General features: G+C 41.2%; 1 long non-coding RNA gene across 1 annotated transcript; it reads left to right on the forward strand.

Annotated features, from left to right (window-relative positions):
* The first annotated feature begins 839 nt into the window (after positions 1-839).
* Positions 840-4,683, forward strand: LOC122513804. The gene is made up of 2 exons (XR_006302870.1): positions 840-1,045; positions 4,545-4,683. It is a non-coding gene; the product is annotated as an uncharacterized LOC122513804 (long non-coding RNA).
* Positions 4,684-6,240: the final 1,557 nt, after the last annotated feature.

A 6,240-nucleotide genomic window follows, 5' to 3' on the forward strand; every position in this document is an offset into this window, starting at 1 on the left:
ATTTTTAGTCTTTTTTTTTCTCTTAAGTATCCTTTACTAATACAACAAAGTTCTAATAATCAGTACAATCATTACAATCCGTTAGAAATATTGTAAGTATAAATTAACGTTAATTTTTCAGTATCACGTATTAGAATCATGATTAACTTTTGATTCTTTTATCCGAACGAATACTCTCTCTTGGTATTCTTTCTTCTTTGATGACGGAAGCCACGTGATTGTTGTACAGATATCACGCGGAAGCTTCAGCACGTGGCTCGAAATATATGCCGGGAGGTAGGTAAGTGTTTGCATTGGTTAGGGTTGCCCGAGGTACGTTTCACGTAGGGATTGGTCAGTTTAACGGCGCAAAACTAGCTTCGTTAGCTGATTGAGTTAGCTTGCTCGCGGTCAGCACTGATTAGAACAAACCGACCGGCCTACGCCGCTTGATTGCACGAGATGGATGGAGAAGGAATGATCGAGTTTGAAAGAGAGAGAGAGAGAGAGAAGAAGAGAGAGATACAAAGATAGATATATAGATAGATAGATAAAGAGAGAGGGAGAGAGAGAGAGATAGGAATACACGCGGCCTGCTAAAAGAGGAGGAGGAGGAGGAGGAGGATAGGGAGGGAGGAAAGGGGGAGGGAGGTTCGTCCATCGTTGGATGGTGGACGGTACTCAACGAGCAGGCCGTTTTCGGATTTTGTTCGACCAACCAACGGTAGCGAACGATATTCTGCTAGGTACGTGAGCCGATTGCCAAGACCGATAACGTTTGCGGTGCCAGCGTGAGAGAGGGAGGGAGGGAGAAAGAGAGGATGGCCGGTTCTCTTGACTAATTGGCAATACCTCCTCGGCGAATGACCATAAACGACAAGAGAGTATACCTACGTACGTCGCACGGCCCAGGGAATTAAGCGCAAAGACGTAACCCTTTACCAAAGGAGGGCCGCTTGTAATCCGATATCGAAAGGCACGATGTTGCTACTGTTGTTACTGTTGTTGTTGTTTCCATGATCTTGTTGCGAACTCGGTCTACGGAAATTAAGGATCGGGGCCGATCGTGAGTATCCTTAGAGACAGAGAGAGAGAGAGAGAAAAGGGAGGTGCTTGGTTAGCTGGATTCTTGGTTGTTTGCTTCCTTCATTTGTGTCCTTCGATCGTGGGAATTTTGTTATCTCCCAAATTGTAATTGGAAATGAGAGTGATGAAGATAAGTGAGGAAGAAGAATAATTGCTCGTCGATGATTAGTAGCTTTGCTATTTATTGTTATACTTTGAGATTGATTTTATTTTCTTTTTCTTGGATTTACATGAAGGTTGTAAATAAATAATCGAGAATAAAATAATAAATAATGTCTTAAAGAAAAATAACTCGTGAATTCGTTGATTTTGATTAAATCTGATACTTGGGTGAGATTGTCGAGACTAAGATCGATCTAATTGCTTATTAAATACAAGGAGATGTAAATGTAAAACGGATAAATGATGTAAATGAAGATCGGGAAGAATGAAAAAGATTAAGAATACGATGGCGAAAAAGAAGAAGAAGGTGCTGGAGGAGTTTTGTCGCTTGAGAACAAATCCTTCTCGTCTCGAATAAATCATTTTAGAAATCCGGCATTTCTTTTAAGAATGGCCGTGCTATTATCGTCGAAGACGAGTACGAGCACGAGTGGTTAAAGAAGACGACAAAACGTAACACGGGGGCGGAGAGTCGATAATTAATTCGATGCTAGGGCCTCTGAGGTTCTGCCTTGTCGGCCATGTTTTTTTCCTTCCTGCGAGTTAGGGGATGCAAGTCTCGAGTGCATCGCTCTTTGGCGAATCTCTCAGCAGTCGGCTTGCCTTCTAACGAAGGGTGCTCTTATCCTTTCTCTCTCTCTGTTTTCCTCCCTTTCTTTTTCTATCTTGTTCATTTTTTTCTCCTTCCTCTCCTCCTCCTATTTTAATAATTTCCTTTCTCCTTTTTACCACGACTCTTTTCATCTTTCTGAATTTTCAGAACTTCTCGAAGTTGCATCTCTTGGTGGCCATCTTTTATCGAATGATAAAAAGTGATTCTTGCCGTTCGATCGTCTCTCTCTCTTTCTCTTTCTCTTTCTCTCTCTCCTCGCATCTGTTTTGAGAATTTACTACAGAATTCTCTTTCTTCGGGTTTGTTCCGCGAGAAGCATGCAGCCACGAGGTGACTGCATTTATTTTGGATTCAGTGCACACGACGTTTAAAAAACCGAAAGAAGAACGAGAAGAAAGTCTCGAAGATTCCCACACTCCAGGAGTCCGAGAGACTTTGTTGGTTTCTCCTCTCTCTTTTTCTCTCTCTCTCTTTCTCTCTTTCTCTTTCTCTTTGTCCCTTTATCTATCTATCTCCGTTCTCTTTGCTCGTTTCTCTGCCGCGGTTTATTTCATCAAATTCCACGAGACGCATTAGATCGATCACGTATATCGATTGACGTTCGAATCGATCCTGCTTTCATCCACTTCCATCTCTGTTTCGTGATAGATAGATCGTTTCAAGAGGAACGAACTTAAAGCAAAAGAAAATAATTAAATAATCTTCATTTTTTTTTTCTCTCGTACTAATTCCAATCTAATTATTTATTATAGAAAAAGATCAATCTACGTATCCCATTTTGCAATGCAATTTAAAAATGAAGAAAGATTTGCAATATTTTTTCAATATTATTATTTAGACTACTCGGAATTAGGGGAAGCAGTTGAGAAAGCAAACGCGTTTGGTGAATCTTGTTTCTTATTTTTTGTTCAGTATACCAGACCCATTCTACACGAGGCCCCATTCAAGAGAGGCCCTCCTTGTACGTCACTATAACTTCTCTCGCGAGCACGATCTAGTTTTCATTCATCTCCGCTTTGCCGATGACCTCGGTAACCTCGTGCTCGTACTCGAGACGAATACTTGTATTACGCTCCATTCTTCTTCCTTTTTCTCTTCGTCTCCTTATTCGGTTTCTTTTTCTCCAGAGAATTATTATTTTTTTTGAAGATTTTTATCTATTTCCCTCTACGTGGTTACGAAGCTAAATTGTTTCACACGAAAGTTTGACTCTTCAACGTTTACTTTTATTCTTTTTTAATGTTCCCTGTTTTCTTGTTCTTTTTCTTTTTAAAAACTTTTTCTTTAGTTTTATATTACTTATAAAAGAACAAAAATATTCTCTCTACTTAATTTTTCTGCTACATACACTTATAATTCACGGTTATAAAATCTTATATCGCATTGAAATATGTTTAATGATTTTAGGCTTGAAGATTGTTGGAAACTAATTGAGGTCTCAATGATTTACCATATAATTATTTTAATCTTTCGAATCGTTGAGACGATCAAATGAGTATGACCGAGCAACATCATAGGAGGAGATCTTACTTTAATAATCGGATCTCGGAAGAGTTTGTAAGTAGATACGAGAGACCATATTCGTTGGAAACTAGAATTCAGTTGAGAGAAAGAGATAGGTTGGCGTTAAGTGGGAGGTAAACACAATTACATTCATTGTCCTTAATTGCGGTAACGAGATAAGATACGATAACGCGTTTAATTGCCGGCAAAACGGACGCGTTACGCGATTCGACGAAGTTGCACGGTTCTCAGTTGATTCTACACAAATGCACACACACACACACACACAAACACAGAGAGAGAGAGAGAGAATGAGAGATAGAGAGACAGACAGACGCAAACACATACACATAGACATGTAAGTACGTTCCCGTTCCTATCTTCCGACGCAATTATGATACCTACTTGTAAGTGCATTAATAATACACGCGATCGCGTGTATCAGCCGAGTAGCAGAAGTAAGCTCGTTCGGACGTTGTTAACAGCGTTATATCGTCGCCCTTGTCTTTTCCAGCTCGAAATGAGTAGCTTGGTGAGTAGTAAGTAGTAGTAGCAGGTGGCTCGACCGCTTCGCCGATCACTTTCTTTACGAAATTTATGAATTCCCTCGGTGTCTTCTTTATCATAAAATAAAGCTGAACGTTTAGTCTTCTTCTTCTTCTTCTTCCTCTTCTTCTTCTTCTTCTTCTTATTCTTATTTCCCATCTTATTTCTTTTTTCTCTCTTCGTTATACTTGTTAACCGTTCGAAACTTTATTCGATTTTTCAAGATCGAACCGAAGAGCTTTTACGTATTCTTCTCTTGAATTCTCTTGGCGAACTTGCTGAAATTCTAAGAACGACTCCTGGTCATTCGAAGTTAAAGAAAGAGGGAAAAAGAATTAGAGAGAGAAAGAGAGAGAAAGATGGGTTTCGTGAGACACCTGGTCTACGTGATTGGCCTTTCTAAAACGCAAATTGCTGTGGGGAAGAAGAGATTAGAAATGTGTTCTTTTTTTTTCTTCTACTTCTTCATCTTATTCTTCTTCTATACTTCTTCCTCTTCTACGTGAAATTGTTCATATCCTGTCTTGCTGGGTTTAACAAGGAGATATATAAACGCTAATTAGATAAATTTAAATATATTTATTGACAAATTTAAAGAATAAATCGCGTTATAGGTATCCGGGGTATCGTGAAAATGAATTGGAAAATATTTTAGATTGAAAATGTTCACTCGCATCGGAGACACGAATAGAAATGATTAGAACGTAAACGTCGCGATCTGCCAAAGACGTTGAAGAAGTTCGGGTGAAAAGAAGACGGCCAAGGGCGGTAAAGCGAGAAACGAAGAAGAAGAAGAAAGGAAGGAGAAAGAGGAAGAGGAAGAAGAAGAGGAAGAGGAGGAGGAGATGAGCAGGAGGGCCAGAAGGAGTGGGGGGGTAAGAGTATAAACAAGAGACGGTCCCCGGCCACCCAGCTAGAGGACTTCTCTCTTTCTCTCTTTCTTTCCTCTTCTTCTTCTTCTTCTCCTTCTTCTTCTTCTTCTTCTCGTCCTCTTACTTCTCGTCCTGGTCCTCCTCCCGCTGGCTGCGCTCGATATTCAAACTAATAAATTAGGAGGCCCTCCGGGGCCCGGTCCGCGTATGAATCATCTAAAACAATGGAATGCAGACTAAGATGGCGCCTCCCTCTCTCCCTCTCTCTCTCTCTTTCTTTCTCTTTCCTCTCGTCTCATCTTCTTCTTCTTCTTCTTCTTTCTACTCTGCAGAGGAGGAGACGCAGAAAACGGCAGACTTTGCTGACAGTTCGACGACAGACAGCCAGTTCGAACTTGCTATCGGGAGGTCCTTTTGTCTCTTTCTATATCTTTCTAGTCGAGACATCAGTGGTTCTCATTTCTATATATTTCTCCCCTCCCCCCACACCTCTCTTTCTCTCCCTTATCTTCCTCTTCTTCTTCTTCTTCTTCGATCAGCTCTGATTCTTTATAGAAGTTTGTAGAGAGAGTCTCCTTCATCTTCTCATCATCTTCCTCCTCCTCCTCCTCCTCTTCCTCCTCCTGCTACTTCTCCTCCTCCTCCTTCTTACTCAATCCAGTCACGGATTCGCTCGGGCGAGAAGCTCGCGACTTAAACTCGTTCCTCCGGCTGCCGTGGAATTAAGATTCGCGCCTCTGTCTAACGCGTCCTCGTCTTCGCTCATTATCCTTTATCTTTTATCTCTCAATATTTAATCGAAGAGAAAACAAATAGAAAGACGAAAGAAAAAAAGAAAAGAAAAGAAAAGAAAAAAACAAGAAGACGAAACATTATTTCTTATTATATCGAAGTTACCATCACATCGGCAGATCTAATGTAAAAATAATAAAAGTGTTTTATCTTTCGAATCGTTGAAACGTTTGCTCGCACGGTTGCCGGTCCAAATGCGTGGAATAATAAATCAAGCCCGCAACGTTCTTCATCCCTCCTCCCCCCTCTTCCCTCTCCCCCCGATTTCATCCCCCTTCCTACGTGTTGGCTCAACAATGACCATTGTCCGGACGATACGCGACCACTCGAAATGATCTCCGGTCACAAGTCATTACCTTTTCATTTTAAACCACCCCCGCAAACTCGTGCATTATCTTCCCTTTTCTCTCTTTCTAGTTTTCTCCCGATTATCGGGGAAAATGGATGGATGGGCATAGGTTTTCGGGGGGGAAAAAGAAGGAAGACGAAGGTAGGGGGTTGGGGGTGGGGGAATCGTGCGAGCCCGATCGACAATGTTGTCGTTGTCGTTGTTCCTATGTCCTAGGAAAACGAGATCCTTGCTTGGCTCGTGCCACAATTCTGCCAGGTTATAAACCGACAGCTGTGATTTCTCTTCTCTTCGTTCACGTTCGACAGATGGAAGAGGTACCTACCTACCTTCGAACT

Source organism: Polistes fuscatus, unplaced genomic scaffold, assembly GCF_010416935.1.
Source record: "Polistes fuscatus isolate 324 unplaced genomic scaffold, CU_Pfus_HIC Scaffold13, whole genome shotgun sequence".
Classification (NCBI taxonomy): domain Eukaryota; kingdom Metazoa; phylum Arthropoda; class Insecta; order Hymenoptera; family Vespidae; genus Polistes; species Polistes fuscatus.